Source organism: Equus caballus, chromosome 12, assembly GCF_041296265.1.
Source record: "Equus caballus isolate H_3958 breed thoroughbred chromosome 12, TB-T2T, whole genome shotgun sequence".
Classification (NCBI taxonomy): Eukaryota; Metazoa; Chordata; class Mammalia; order Perissodactyla; family Equidae; genus Equus; species Equus caballus.
Window position 1 is genome coordinate 16,762,284 of NC_091695.1, and position 15,841 is coordinate 16,778,124.

At 36.1% G+C, this 15,841-nt stretch overlaps 1 long non-coding RNA gene and 1 pseudogene across 1 annotated transcript in view; one reads left to right on the forward strand and one right to left on the reverse strand.

The window, feature by feature from the left end:
* Positions 1-15,841, forward strand: part of LOC111772304 (uncharacterized) — a 52,618-nt gene that overhangs the window by 18,644 nt on the left and 18,133 nt on the right. The window lies entirely within an intron of this gene.
* OR4C351P (olfactory receptor family 4 subfamily C member 351, pseudogene) lies at positions 477-1,213 on the reverse strand (annotated as a pseudogene).

Consider the following 15,841-nt stretch of genomic DNA (forward strand, 5'->3'; position numbering starts at 1 on the left):
ATATCATTGATCAACTGAAGTCATACTTTGCTACACCATAACTTTTTCACAGCATTTTTCATTTCTACATTCCTCAGTGTATAAATCAGAGGTTTGAGCAAGGGTGTCCCAATTGTATAAAACACAGCCACCATCTTGTCTATTGGAAATGTGGGTGGTGGACATGTGTATATAAATATGCATGGGCCAAAAGATATGACAACCACAATAAAGTTGGAGGTGCACGTGGAAAGAAATTTTTTGTTTTGTTTTGATTTTGTTTTTTTTTTTGAGGAAGATTAGCCCTGAGCTAACTACTGCCAATCCTCCTCTTTTTTGCTGAGGAAGACTAGCCCTGAGCTAACAGCTGTGCCCATCTTCCTCTACTTTATACATGGGATGCCTACCACAGCATGGCTTTTGCCAAGCAGTACCATGTCGGCACCCGGGATCCGAACTGGTGAACCCCAGGCTGCCGAGAAGCAGAACCTGCAAACTTAACTGCTGTGCCACCAGGCCGGCCCCTGGAAAGAGATTTTTGCCTTCCTTCTGCACTGTGATTTCTCAGAGATAACAAGATGACAACATAGGACATAAGCAGAATTATGAAACTCACCATGCAGATAGCCCCATTATTAGAAACAACTAGCAAATTTGTCATAAATGTGCCCATGCAGGTAAGTTTCAACAAGGGCAGCAAGTCACAGAAATAGTGGTCAATCACATTAGGGCCACACAAGGGCAATCTCAAAGTCAGGAAAATCTGTGCTGAAGAGTGGATACTAGATCCCACCCAGGCCGTAATCACCAACACAACACAAACTTGCTGGCTCATGGTGGTTGCGTACCACAAGGGCTTACAAATGGCTGCATAGTGATCAAAGGCCGTGAGGATGAGCACAAAGACCTCTGTGAAGCCAAAGAAATGGACTGCAAAGACCTGAGTCAAGCACTCATTGAAGGAAATGGTCTTCTTCTGAGAAAGGGCATCCACAATCAATCTGGGGGCTGTGGTCATAGAGAAGCAGGCATCAGCAAAGGACAGATAGAATGGGAAGAGGTACATGGGACTCCCAGCAGTCCTACTTGTTTTAATAGTCACTACAATGAGAAAGTTCCCCAACAATGTCACAATGTAAAGAACCAAGAAAACCTCAAATTTCACTTTCTGCTTTCCTTCATCCCATGGGTACCCAAACAGAATGAATTCAGTCACACTGTTATTCATCACCATACTAGAGTAGGTAAGATGCAGTTGACAAAGGATTAATCTTCAGAGAGAAGAAAAGAAGTGATATTTTAGGAAGATCAGTGGCCTTAACTCTGAAGTCCTTGTTTCTGCACCATCTTGTTACCTCCAACTACCTTTAACCCCCTATGAAGTTTTGTAAATATACAGATGTCCAAGCCTCTCTCAGATCTATCTGCTAATTCAGAAACACATTGCACTGGGCCAAAGATTTTGCATAAATAAAAAATAAATGTCCTTTAAAATTTTTGATTCCTACCAAGATTGAGAACTGTAGAACTTGTACCATTTTGGCAAGTGATTTAACTGCTTTGAAATTTTAGCCTTCATTCAAAGAGTAGAGTACAAATACTTGCACTTTCTTATTCTGAGTTTTCCTAACAATTAAAAAAAAGGACTTTATACCCACACACATACATAGGTATATTTCATGTATTATGCATCTTATACATGTACTTTGAAATCTGAACAACGCTATTTCAACATAATTAAGCACTAATGTTGGAGAATCCCTCCTGAAGAAAATGTTCTCACTTTGTTTCACTCATTTTTGTGCCCTTTGTCCCTGACTCCTTCAGGGATTTGGGTGAAATATGCTTTACTTTGACAACCCTTTACCTATGCCTCTTGTGATATAACAAATGTCTGGACCTTGAGGTTGTGTTAATTTGGGAAACTACTCTTTGTCTCTTTACTGTACTCTTGAACTTATCCCATTAGAATATTGAGCCTCTCTGCCTGTGAATTTGACCCGATATAAAATTTCTAACATGCCTATAATATAAGTAGTGTTTTTAATCCTATATGTCCCTCTTTAAGCTGAATTCCTCAGGGTACTTCTTCTAAAAACATTATTTAAAAAAAACATAATTCCAACATAAGATTTTATGATTTTTCTATTTCAAGTCCTTATTCATAGCATATATTCTATGTGACTGAAATCATCATATACTGTCATTTTCTGTTTTGATTTTTACTTACAATTCTTACAGTATTTCTTCCCATGTTCTTATAATTTCCATATGTTTAGTTATCAATTTAATGGTGTGATAATATATAAATCTTATAGGAAGCATTTATTTAACCATTTGCCCATTGAGATATTTACATAGCTTCAATTTTCACTCTCATAAATATAATTCTACAAAAGCTTTAGAATAATTTCTGAAGTACAATAGTAATGCCCTAAATGCTAGAGATTATCATTCTTATTGATAAGTATTTAAAAAGTTTTTCAATATTTTGTACTCTTTTATGAAACATATTTTTATTATAGAATAATTCTTGATCATCATAAAATACTAAAACTAACCAGAAGAATGTGAGAAGAAAAATTAAAATCTCTATTCAAGTTATTTTAATCTCTAATTCTACTCCACAGAAGTAACTAAATTCAGTTTATTGTATGTCCTTCCAGAAATGTTGTATATTTGCGTGTGTGTGTATCTCTATATCATTTTTTATATACAAGTATGACCAATATTTCAAGGTTGATGGTTTTTCAGAAAAGCTGATGAACGTACAGACAAGAAAAGATTATCTTGTGATGTTATGTTATTATCGCACTTGGTTAATAAGAAAAAACCTGTATTTTTATAATATACATATAAATTTTTATTACCCACCACATTTTACATTTTTAATGAAAACATTGCCCTTAGGAGAATCTTTTATCTTTTTTTAACTCATATTTTTCAATCGATATTTTTACCTAGGATGCATATTAATTTAGCAAAATAATTACAATTCTTGGTGTAGACTAAATTTGCTCGAGTCAGATGGCATGGGTTCAAAGCCCAGTTCCACTATTTACTAGCTGCATGATCTTGAGAAAGACACTTTAGACATAATTGTGGTTACTATACAGACAAAATGAGAAAAAGATGTAGCTCATAATAAGAGCGAAGTAAATCTCAACCTCTGCTACTTCCACTATTATGATTTTGCTTTTTCTCTTTTGCTATGACTTTTTTCCTTTTTATAAAGTCCAAGCTGTCAATTTCCCCATTTTACTTTAGCCTATTGTTTCAAGATACTTTAAAATTATACTATTTATTCATATCTCTTCCATAACTAAATAGTTATCTTTCATTTCAAATATTGAATCAAAATTCTCAAGTTATTGTGAATAGGGAAAATATTCCTCTCTTCCCAATAATTTAATATAAGGTTTAAGATAAACTTAGATAAGATCATTAATTATGTAAGTCACTATGTGATTGGTTTTAGAAGAGTAGAAACTGTCTGCAGGGAGAAGAGTACAAATTTCCTAAAGGTAGATAAATTAGTATTGAAAAATTCAGAATTATGTTAAAGGATGAACTATAACATTAACTGAAGAGAGTCAGGCCCCAAACCAGATTTTTTGAAATGCAAATATTCAAAAGCAGAGCTAGGAAGTAGGTTAGCACAGAGATCAGAGCATAAAGTCTGAAGCCACACTGCCTAGATTCACACCGCATCCAACTCCCCTTCATGATGTGATATTTACCAAGTCCCTTGACACCTCTGTGCTTCATTTTCTCCACTGGAAACATGAATAATAAAATAATCTACCTCTGAGAGCTGCTATGAAGGTTATATAATTCCATACGTACAAAGCATATGGAAGATACAGGTATGTAGCACCTGTATCTGGAGTGGTGACATTCATTATAATTTTTAGTATTGTCTTTTCAAGAGGTACTTTCCATTTTTCAAAAATATTAATTCAAATTGTTCGTTTATCTGTAGTATGGTGGTACAACAGTCTTAAAACATTAAGTTACTTTGCTGAGTGGCTGAAATCTTATTAACACTGTGGATCACACTTGTTTTCTCATGGTGATCCAAAGCTAGGAAAGACAATTCCAAATATCTTTTTTTTTTAAGATTTTATTTTTTTCTTTTTCTTCCCAAAGCCCCCCAGTACATAGTCGTATATTCTTTGTTGTGGGTCCTTCTAGTTGTGGCACGTGGGACGCTGCCCCAGTGTGGCTTGACAAGCAGTGCCATGTCTGCACCCAGGATTCAAAACAACAAAACACTGGGCCGCCGGCAGCAGAGCACACGAACTTGACTACTCGGCCACGGGGCCAGCCCCCAATTCCAAATATCTTTAATAAATATTAAAAAATAAATTACAGGCCCATAGAAATTTCAATCTATGGCACCCATGTGAGAGGAAAGTAGAAATCAAATAAGTCCTTGGCTGTGAAAAAGTATAGGACCCAGACATATAAAATCAGAGGATTAAAGACATTTGGGATGAGAGAAATGAAATCAAACTTTTAATGGACATGATAGGGCAAACTTTATGAGGCAAATAGCGAGAAGGTCAATATGAAACCTCTAGTTTAGCCAGACTCAAAGTTCATAGTAGAAAAGCTTGGAAAAGAAAGTTGTTCTCCTGTCTGAAGACCATGAAAGCCAGACTATGAAATCTAAATATATTTTTATTGGTAAAATATAAAATTTGGAGGCAAAAAAACATGAGAACAACTTGTATTAACATTTATTCAGTACTGGGTAGTGACGTCAGCATCATGGCAGAGTAAGCTCGGATGGGACTCTCTCCCTTCTAACATACAACAAAAAGGAACAAGCATATTCCAACAGAAAATATCCTAATAGCACAGGAATCCTTGGAGAGTCACAGCAGCCAAACAACAGGGTGGAGAGGCTGGAGCACCTCTCAGGGGAGATGGAAAGGGGTAAGAGAGAACTTCAATCACTCCCCTAAAGACTGGGATTGCTGCCGTGGGAGGCTCCATGAAGGAAGGAGTGGGGGAGGGGCCACATGTCTGCAGGATCATCCTGGACTCCCTACTGCCCTTGAAGCCTAGAGGGAAGCCCTCCAGTGAGGCAAAAGCTTTCACATGGGGTGACCTCATTAATCCAAGACTCCAGGAGACCAGATACAGAGAGCTGATAGGGAAATCTGGGTCTGCATGAAAGAGAAATCGCCCCCCCATCCTGTGCTGTGTCACGTCATCTCAGCAGAAAGTGGAGGGCTCAGAATATGCAGCTTTTGACCCCTCCCATCTAGTGGCAATAGGCTGTAACTGCAGTCTAATAATATCACAATGAGGAAAACCTGTACTTCCAGCACCAGGCAATTCATCAAATCTCCAGACCAGAGGGAAAACAATAAATACCCAGAATTATGTCCTGAGGACTAAGAAATAAATGACAATGAATTCAGAATAGCTATCGTCAAAAAGCTCAATGAGGTAAAAGAGAATATAGAGAAACAATTCAACCAGTTTAAAAGCAACTTCACAAAAGAGATTGGAACTATAAAGAGGGGTCAATCAGAAATACTAGAGATGAAAGACACAATGGAAGAGATAAAACAAAATACAGATTCCCTGAATGCTCGTGTGGACACCATAGAGGAGCGAATTAGCATAATGGGAGATAAACATGTTGAATTGCTCCAGACAGAGGAGGAGAGAGAACTGAAACTAAAAAGAAATGAAGCAAGTCTCTGAGAAATATCCAACTCAATGAGGAAATGAAACATAAGAATTATAGGTATCCAAGAAGGTGAAGAGAAGGAGAATGGAACACAAAGCGTGCTCAAAGAAATAATAGCAGAGAACTTCCCAAATCTAGGGAATGAGAGAGAAATGTGGGTGGAGGAAGCTTTCAGATCTCCTAGATTTGTCAATGTAAAAATACCTACTGCAAGGCATATAGTAGTAAAAGTGGCAAAAATGAATGACAAAGAAAGAATGCTCAGGGCAGCAAGGCAGAAGAAAATAACCTACAAAGGAACCCCTATCAGACTTTCAGCAGATTTCTCTGCAGAAACCTTACAAGCTAGGAGAAAATGGAAGGACATGTTCAAAACTTTAAAAGAAAATATCTTCAGCCAAGAATACTCTATCCGGCAAAAATATCCTTCAGATATGAGGGAGAAATTAAATCCTTCTCAGACAAACAAAAGCTAAGGGACTTCATAGCCACAAGACTCCCCTACATGAAATCGTCAAGAAGGCTCACATACCTGAAAAAAAAAGGGAGAAAGGGGTCACAAAACACAGAGTAAGGAGACAAATAGAATCAGAATAGGATAGCAAATATTCAACTATAGCATTAGGCTAAAGGGAAGGAAAACACAAAACAAAGACAATCTTGTCACTTTAACCACCAACTCAAAACACAAGTTGGAATAAAATATAAGAATAATAACTTAGGAGGGGAGGAGAAAAGGGACTGAATCGGCTTAGACTAAGGAAATAAGAGGCCATCAGAAAATGGACTATGTTATGCATGAGATTCTGAATACAAACTTCAGGGTAGCCACTAAACTAGAAAGCAGAAGAGAGACACAAAAAATAAAGAAAGAAAAAACTAAGAAATACAGCATAAGAAACTGCAGAAATCAATGGGTAGACCAAAACACACAGGATGAGAAACAAAGGAAATGCAGGAAAACTGGAAAACGAGTGACAAAATGACAGTGTTAATCAATAATCACCCTGAATGTAAACTGACTGAACTTTCCAATAAAAAGACACAGAGTGGCAAGATGGATTAAAGAACAAGATCCAACAGTTTGTTTCCTCCAGGAAACACATCTCAGCTCCAATGACAAATACAGGCTCAGAGTGAAGGAGTGGAAGATGATACTCCAAGCTAATGGCAAACAAAAGAAAGAAGATGTTGCAATACTTATATCAGACAAAGTAGATTTCAAGATAAGGCAAGTAAGAGAAAGAGGGGCAATATATAATGATCAAAGGGACTCTACATTGAGAAGAAATAATGCTTATAAATATCTATGCACCCAACACAGGAGCACCAAAGTTCATACAGCAGCTATTAACAAACCTAAAAGAAGACATCAAAAATAACACAATAATAGTAGGGGAACTCAACAGCCCACTCACATCATTGGACAGATCATCCATACAGAAAATCAACAAGGAAACAATGGAATTAAACAAAAATCTAAAACAGTTGGACTTAATAGACATATATAGAACACTTCATCCAAAAACAGCAGAATACACATTCTTCTCATGTGTGCATGGAACATGCTCAAAAATAGACCATATGTTGGGAAACAAGGAAAGCCTCTATAAATTAAAAAAAAATTGAAATAATAACAAGCATCTCCTCCAATCATAACACTCTAAAGCTAGAAATTAATTACAAGAAAAAGGGTGAGAAAGGGACAAAGATGTGGAGACTAAACAATATTCTATTGAATAAGCAATGGATCACTGAATTAATTAAAGAAGAAATCAAAAAATATCTAGAGAAAAATGAAAATGATAACATGCCATACCAACTGATATGGGATACAGCAAAAGCTGTATTAAGAGGGAAATTCATCACAATACAGGTACACCTTAACAAACAAGAAAAGTCCCAAATGAGCAATCTCAAAGTACACCTAACTGAATTAGAAAAAGAAGAACAAACAAAGCCCAGAGTTAGTAGAAAGAGAGAAATATTAAAAATCAGAGCACAAATAAATGCTATTTGCTGGAGTCCTGCCCCTGCTGAGTCCAGGTTCCTGAGGGATGGATGGCGGTGGCGCAATGAGGGAAATGAAATGGACGTGAGACTTGGGTTGGTGTTAGCAAGTCCAACTTTACTAAACACAAGTGTCGTTTTTATATTTTTCAGGATTAGTACAGAAATAGCTCTACAAATATTCTCAGAGAGATAAGGAAGTAAAAAACGAACACAAGAATATTTATTAGCATTCTATTCTATAGAGCATAAGGTTAATGATCGTCTTCTCCACAAGTAACTAGTGTTTGTTGTCTCTAAGCTAAAAGAGATAAGTACCTTGACATCTGTTGTAATTCATGGTAAAGTTAAATCAAAGAGAGAAGGTCCAGGCCTCCGGACAGGACAGCATTCCATCTGTTTACATCCTCAGGAGCCATCCCTGCCTCTCTCAATCATTTACGCCATTAGTGTAGATGGTTAATGGGAACAAAAGGTGACTCCAGGGTGTCTTATCCCCAGGGCTATTTGCATTCTCAGCGAGCAGTTAAACATCTTTACATTCCCGTGCTCTTTAGGGGGTGAAAGCACCCCTTTGTCTTTTAGATTGCAGAGCTCACAGTCCCTTGAGCACACTGCCCGGAGAAAATATCATTTTATTAGTAAAGTAAAGGGCTGGAAAGCTAAGCTAAACTATATATCTTCAAGAATAAAAAGCAGAAATAAGTATAGTCATAACCTTGATAGAAAGCATGCATACATTTCAGAAAATATCAGGGGTGTCGGCTGGCCATTCTTCACCAAGGGGCATCCCTGCACCCCTCGGCCCTCCTACTCTGCAATTATTTATTATTTATTGCTTTTAGGAGAAAACCTCTGTAGCATTTTAACAGAAAGCAGAAGGTCAAGAATAATATATAGATACTTCTTGATCATCCAATTAACCAGCAAACTTGGAAAGATTATGTATATATATTTAGACAAAGAACTGGAGGAAGAAGGAAACATTAACCAGATGGAGGCCATAAACCTAATTCGACATCTTATCTGGGCAGGATTCCTTTCTGCTTGTCTCAAAAGGGACTGTGTGCTCCTCCATTAATTAACTGCATCAAACGAAATTAGCTCTCAGAAAAATATCTTGAAAGTTACCTCCAGGTGGTCACATTCTCTTACCATATTTAATTCTCCTGGGAGGTAGTGCCTCCCAAGCAGCCACCAAAAGGAGTGAAAACTGGAGGTTAAGAAAGGAAAAGGAATGAAGGGCAATTAGAAGCAGCACAGGTTTCAGAACTATGTGAGGGTCCAACCAGTTATTCTTCACCAAAGGGCAACCCTGCACCCCTCAGCATTAATCAGCTGGACCCTGTCACACAGCAGATCAAATGATGTAGCCACAGATCCCGGCAGCTATTGAAACAAAAAAGATTGAGAGGATCAATGAAAAGAACAGCTGGTTCTTTGAGAAGATAAATAAAATTGACAACCCCCTAGCCAGACTTACAAAGCAAAAAAGAGAGAAAGCTCAAATAAACAAAATCAGCAAGGAAAGAGGAGAAATAACGACAGACCCCACAGAAATACAACGGATTATAAGAGAGTACTGCAAAAAATTTATGCCAACAAAATGATAACCTAGAGGAAATGGATAAATTCTTAGACTCTTACAACCTCCCAAAGCTAAGTGAAGAAGAAACAGACAAGCTGAACAGAAAAATAACAAGGAAAGAGAATGAAACAACAATCAAAAGCATCCCAAAGAATAAAACCCCAAGACCAGACAGCTTTCCTGGGGAATTCTACAAACATTCAGAGAAGATTTAATACCTGTCCTTTTCAAGCTATTCCAAAAAATTATGGAGGATGGAACACTTCCTAACACATTCTATGAGGCCAACATCACTCTGATACCAAAGCCTGACAAGGATAGTACAAAAAAGGAGAACTACAGGCCAATATCGCTGATGAACATAGATGCAAAAATTCTCAACAAAATTTTGGCAACCCGAATTCAGCAATACATCAAAAGGATCATATATCGTGATCAAGTGGGATTCATACCAGGGACACAGGGATGGTTCCACATCCACAAATCAATCAACGTGATATACCACATCAACAACTTGAGGAATAAAAACCACATGATCATCTCAATAGATGCAGAGAAATCATTTGACAAGATCCAACAGCCATTTATGATTAAAAAAAAAGAAACCTCTTAACAAAATGGGGATAGAAGAAAATTACCTCAACATAATAAAAGCCATATATGACAAACCCACAGCCAACTTCATACTCAATGGGCAAAAACCGAGTGTCATCCCCCTGAGAACAGGAATGAGACAAGCATGCCCTCTATCACCACTCTTATTCAACATAGTACTGGAGGTTTTGGCCAAAGCAATTAGGCAAGAGAAAGGAATAAAAGAAATCCAACTAGGGAGTGAAGCAGTGAAACTCTCGCTGTTTGCAGACAACATGATCTTATATATAGAAAACCCCAAATAAGCCATTGGAAAACTTTTAGAAATAATCAACAACTACAGCAAAGTTGCAGAGTATAAAATCAACTTACATAAATTAGTAACATTTCTATACTCTAATAATGAACAAACAGAAAAAGAACTCAAGAACACAACCCCATTCACAATCAGAACAAAAAAGAATAAAATGCCTTGGGGTGAATTTTACTAAGGAAGTGAAAGACCTATACAATGAACACTACACAAATTTCCTGAAAGAAATTGATGACAACATAAAGAGATGGGAAGACATTTCATGCACATGGATTGGAAGAATAAACATAGTTAAAATGTCCATTCTACCTAAAGCAATCTACAGATTCAACGTTATCCCAATCAGAATCCCAATGACGTTCTTGACAGAAGTAGAACAAAGAATCCTAAACTTCATATGGGGCAACAAAACACACCGATTTGCTAAAGCAATGCTGAGAAGAAAGAACGAGCTGGAGGCATCACAATCCCTGACTTCAAAACATACTACAAAGCTACAGTAATCAAAACAGCATGATACTGTTACAATAACAGGTATACAGATCAATGGAACAGAATTGAAATCCCAGAAATAAAACCACACATCTATGGACGGCTAATCTTTGACAAAGGAGCTGAGGGCATACAATGGAGAAAAGAAAGTCGCTTCAACAAATGCTGCTGGGAGAACTGGACAGCCACATGTAAAAGAATGAAAATTGACCATTCTTTTTCACCATTCACAAAAATAAATTCAAGATGAATCAAAGACCTAAAGGTAAGACCTGAAACATTAAGGCTTCTAGAAGAAAATATAGGCAGTACACTCTTTGACATCAGTATTAAAAGGATCTTTTCAGACACCATGTCTTCTCAGACAAGGGAAACAATAGAAAGCATAAACAAATGAGACTTCATCACACTAAAAATCTTCTTTAAGGCAAGGTAAAACAGGATTGAAACAAAAAAACAAACCACTAATTGGAAAAAAAATTTGCAAGTCATATATCCGACAAAGAGTTAATCTCCATGATATATAAAGAACTCACACAACTCAACAACAAAAAATCAAATAACATGATCAAAAAATGGGCAGGAGACATAAACAGACATTTCTCCAAAGAAGATACACAGATGGCCAATAGGTACATGAAAAGATGTTCATCATCACTGATCATCAGGGAAATGCAAATCAAAAGTACACTAAGATATCACCTTATACCCATTAGAATGGCAAAAATAAGCAAACAAAAAGTAACAAATGTTGGAGAGGTTGAGGAGGAAAAGGAACCTTCATACACTATTGGTGGGAATGCAAACTGGTTCAGCCACTATGGAAAACAGTATGGAGACTTCTCAAAAAGTAAAAATGGAAATACCACATGACCCAGCCTTCCCACTACTGGGTATCTATCCAAAGAACTTGAAATCCGCAATTCCAAAAGTTCCATGCACCCCTATGTTCATTGCAGCATTATTTACAATAGCCAAGATGTGGAAGCAACCTAAGTGCCCATCAACTGATGATTGGATAAAGAAGATATGAGATATATATATATATATATATATATATATATATATATATATATATACACAATGGAATACTATACAGCCACAAAAAACGATAAAATCGTCCCATTCACAACAACATGGATGGACCTTGAGGGAATTATGTTAAGTGAAATAAGCCAGATAGAGAAAGACAATCTCTGTATGACTCCACTCATAGGTGGAAGTTAAACATGTAGACAAAGAGAACAGATTAGTGGCTACCAAGGAAAAGCTGTGGGGAGTGGGAACAAAGGGTGAAGTGGTACACCTACCACACGACTGACAGACAATAATGTACAAGTGAATTTCATAAGGTTGTAAACTATCATAATCTCAATAAAAAGTTAAAAAAAACTTTGACAATGGAGAGTACAATGTCCCCATGGTTTATAATCACAAGGTTTATGATTTTAAGTTATTTAAAAAATAATTGTTTTAAGTGAAATGCGTTGTATTGGATTGAATCCTAGAGCAGAAAAGGGACAGTAGTGAAGAAATTAGTGAAATATAAATAAAATGTGGTGTTTCATTAAGAATAATATATCAATGCTCATTTTACCATTTTGACGACTGTGAGCATGGTAATATCAAATCACAATATTAGGGGAAAATAAGTGAGGAGTGTACAGAAACTCTTTGTACTATCTTTGCAAATGTCCTGTTACTCCAAAATAGAAAGTTAAACAAAAATAATATAGTAATTGTTCAGTTTCTGCTATCAAAATGTTAACAATCCCATCTTCACCACTTAATTTCCATGTGTCATTGAAGAAACCACTAAGCCTCAGCATCCTCTCCCATAAAATAGATACAGTAACACTTGTCCAAGCTGCCTGATCCATTAAGAGTCAAATAAGACAATTATTATAAATGTGCTTTGCAGTGTATAAATCAAAAGGAAGATATGAAATGTTGGTGTCAGCATTATTTTTAAGAAGCGTCTACACATACAGTGAGCTAGAAAATTGAATACACCATAAAAATAAAATATTTATTGTTAAAATCATGGGTTTTTTAATTATATCAATTCTAAAATTGTAATGAAGCTGCTTCATGAATCTAATATTTTGGAAAATATTTTACCAAATCTTTCCAGAATCATGAACATGTTTGTATTCGCTCTCCTAGTAACCCCAATCCTAAAAATTATTCTAAAAGTGAAATGAAGTGTTAAGTTTCATAATGGAAAATTATGTTGTTTCACTTATAATAACGACAATTTAGAAATATCTAAAACGTTTAATAAGAGGAAGGTGTTTATGTAAATCAGACTACTACAACTTAGGAATGATACTGTGAATAAAATATTAATATTATGACTACATAGATGGTAAAGCATTTTTACAATATGTTAAATGTGAAAAACAAAAACTTGCAATAAGTACAGATTTGTACAGACATTTTAATATCATTTTAAGATCTAGAAGGGAAACAGTAGAAAATAGTGCATGGGTGAACTAATATGACAACATAACACAGAATCTTAGACTAAAATTTTTAAACTATTTCAAAACTTCCATGATTAGTTGTATCATGGACCCAGTCCTCCCTATTCTCTCACTTTGATCAATTTTAACCTCATGTACTCCTAGAGGAAGCAGCTTATTCTGTTCATATTTCTCCCAGAAGATTCCATGGTCTTTTCTTTCTTGATAGCCATACTCTTTAATATGCTGGAGCTGCAGCAGAGGTTGCTTGAGGCTCCTCATGGCCATGAACTGTGGGCTCTAGGCCATCCTGTGGGGCTGTGACCTTGGGGATTTTGCCTCCTCACTATCCCCAATGCCCACTATTTCCTTCCCATTCATTTTGGCAATGAACTAATTCTAGCATCAATTGTTCTGAAAATAATAGAAATTCCTCATTCAACTTTGAAGTATGTATAACATTCAAAACTATATGAAGAATTAATAATAGGATTATTATCAGTAGAGATTTTTAATTATATTTCATGCAGTAAATTTTAGATGAATTTATGTGTATGTACATATGTCACATTTGCATACATTTTTCTAAATAAATATTGTTATTACAAATTAAAAGAATAGATTAAAATCTCATTCTTGATTACCCTCCCTCTGGTAAATTCTTTAAATCCACTGTATTTTTGACCCAGGATTATTATTTACCTCAGCCATAAAAATTTATTCTTTGTCTATCTAGCTAAGCATATTCTTTTCCATGACAGTCTGGAAAACATGTTCTCTTCAGATTTCAGATCCTTTTGTCTCCCCTCAATATTGTTCTGCTATGCCCATCCTGATGTTTTAGATTAAGAAGCGGAATTTTCTAGGGTTGTTTAAAGATTTCTGATGTAGGAGCATGGTAATTCAAGTGCTGTTTACCATTTTCAGAGTCATCAATATGTGATATAGCAATTAATATTTCCATATTATTTCCTCAACATCTTAAGCTTAATACTCTTACTATTTCTTACTAAAAAAAATAACTTTTCTCTATTTCCGCCTGTGTCTCTCCTGATGGAGGCCTGACCTTCTCTTGTCAGTTATCTTAGTAATGTGGTTCATTTTAAAGAGAGATACAAGATCACAACAACTAGAGTTAAAGCAGTTCAGAACATCAGCCATTTACATATTCCGAACAAGTCTGATGCAGACATCTAATGCTATTTATGACATCAAACGCACTTAGAGAAAATTAAGTGGACATACATATTTGTAATAACAAGACTCTGATCTGTGACTTAAGTAAATCACTCTTTCTTATCCTTAATGTCCTTCCCTGTGCAATTCCTTATGGTTTTGTCATGGAAATATTAATTGCTATATCACATATCAATAACTCTGTAAATGGTAAACAGCACTTGAATTACCATGCTTTTACATTAAAATTCTTTAAACAACCCCAGAAAATTCCACTTTTTAATCTAAAACATCAGGATGGGCACAGCATTAGAGGAAGGATAGTAAATGAGAATATATGTAGAAAAATTAAGTAAAATGCTATTAGAGAGCTAAGACAAAAATATACACTTGTATTTCGTAGTTACTTGGATTTAACTTAAAGTTGAAAAAGTGAAGATGGGTCTAATTTCATTAAACTTCAGGTAATACGTATACTCCTGACCCCCCAAAAAAGTTTACGTTCTAACAGCTGCTGTTACTTGAGGACATACGTGTCAAGCACTATCCTATCGACTCCACATATATTATTCATTTCCAAATCCTTTGAACTTGATAATATTATAATTCCCATTAAAAAATGAAGATTCTGAGGCCAGAAAGGCTATGTAGCTAGCTGAAATGTACTCAGTTAAGTGATAGATGCGTGCGTTGCATTAAACTTGGTAGCCTGAACCACCCATACTTTTAAGTACAACATCACAATTTAAAAGGCTCTTTGAAAATGCAAAAATGCAAATTATGTATCTCACCATGTGCCAGTTCCTTAACAATTCTGGTAATGGCAATCTGCTATTCTCTATGGATAAAAGTCCATTCAGTGGCTGGAAAACTGTGAAGTATGTCTCCAAGTCTTACTTCTGCATCTAAGAGAGATTGGAAAAGCATCTCTGGCAGATGAGGTAAAGAGTGTTCCCCACTGCTTCTCAAGCACCATCTTCAACATGGTCTTGGGGAAAAAAAATTCAAGAAGCAAAAGTTTCCTCCTTGATTTCCAACTGGAATTTAAAGAGTTTTCTCTGAGAGATCATGATTCTGTAGAATTGCCTCTCAGTTCCCCTCAGGGTTTGGAAATTTCGCATCAGCATGACTTTCCAAGACACACCTATCTGTGGTTTGACTTGCTCAAAGGTTTGGAAAATTTTTATCTCCCCAACCGATTAGAGTTTTTTCCTTTTTCTTTCTTTTTAACTCTCCTGGGTTTCTATTTGAAGATGCTTTATTTCCCTTCATATTCTGGAATAGAACACCACAAATACTGGGAGGGGATAAAGCGTCTCGGTGCAGTACCGGGGTAAAATGCCTGTGTACTCATTAGATGCAAGAGCTGAGCTCTAGGGCAAGGCTCAGCATCAATCCACAAGGACACGTAATGTTTGGGGACTGGAGTAGCAATAAGTGCTTGTTAACAAATTTTATAGATAAATGTGCAAAGATGTATAGGTTCCTAGTGTTCTTTTTTCCTCTCAGTACCTGAT